Raw genomic sequence first — 991 nt, 5'->3', positions numbered from 1 at the left:
GAACCATAGTCACTGTCCTGCCTGACTGTTCCTCGTTTTATGGTATTTTATGGTCATAAAACTAGAATACCGCTCGATTTACATATTTTCATGTGCTATAGCCCAAGCCTTCCGCGTGGGACCGGCTACTCGGACCCGGATCACCTAAAATTTTTCCATGCCATCCAATACGACCTAAGGAACCATAGTCACAGCCCCACCATGACTGTTCCTCATTTTGTGGCGTTTTACGGCCATAAAATAGGAATTTCGCCCGATACCTTTATTTTCATGTGCAATAGCCAACGCTTTCCGCGTGGGCCCTGGACCCCAAACTAGAATCGTCTAAAAACTTATCGGGCCATGCAATACGACCTAAGGAACCATAATCTCCTCCCCGCCATGATCGTTCCTCGTTTTGTTGGCATTTTACGGCCATAAAACTGGAATTCCGCTCGACTTCGATATTTTCGTGTGCACTAGCACATGCCTTCCGCGTTTGCCTAGGAACCTGAACCCAGATCGCCTAAAGGTTTTTTGGGCCATCAAATATGACCTAAGGAACTATAGTAACCACTCGACTATGACCATTCCTCATTTTTTGGTGTTTTACGGACATAAACCCAGAATTCCACCTGATTCCAATATTTTCGTGTGCTATAGCCCACGCCTTCTGCGTGGGCCTGGCCCCCTAAATCTGGATCGCCTAAAAAATTTTTGGGCCATCAAATACGACCTAAGGAACCATAGTTACTATCCCGCCATGACCGTTCCTCCCTTTTTGTGTTTTACGGCCCTAAAACTAGAATTCTGCTCGATTCTCATATTTTTGTGTGCTATATCCCACGCCTTTCGCGTGAGCCCGTTCCCCCGGATTCGGATACCAAAATAATTTACTGGGCCATCGAATACAACCTAAGGAACCATAGTCTCGACCCCTCCATGACCGTTTCTCATTTTTTGGATTTTTACAGCCATAAAACTTGAATTACACCTGATTCCCATATTTTCA

The sequence above is a fragment of the Nicotiana tabacum genome, chromosome 2, assembly GCF_000715075.1.
Source record: "Nicotiana tabacum cultivar K326 chromosome 2, ASM71507v2, whole genome shotgun sequence".
In the NCBI taxonomy this organism is placed as follows: Eukaryota; Viridiplantae; Streptophyta; class Magnoliopsida; order Solanales; family Solanaceae; genus Nicotiana; species Nicotiana tabacum.
The sequence above is the reverse complement of the archived record's forward strand: the minus strand, read 5'-3'. Positions refer to the sequence as shown.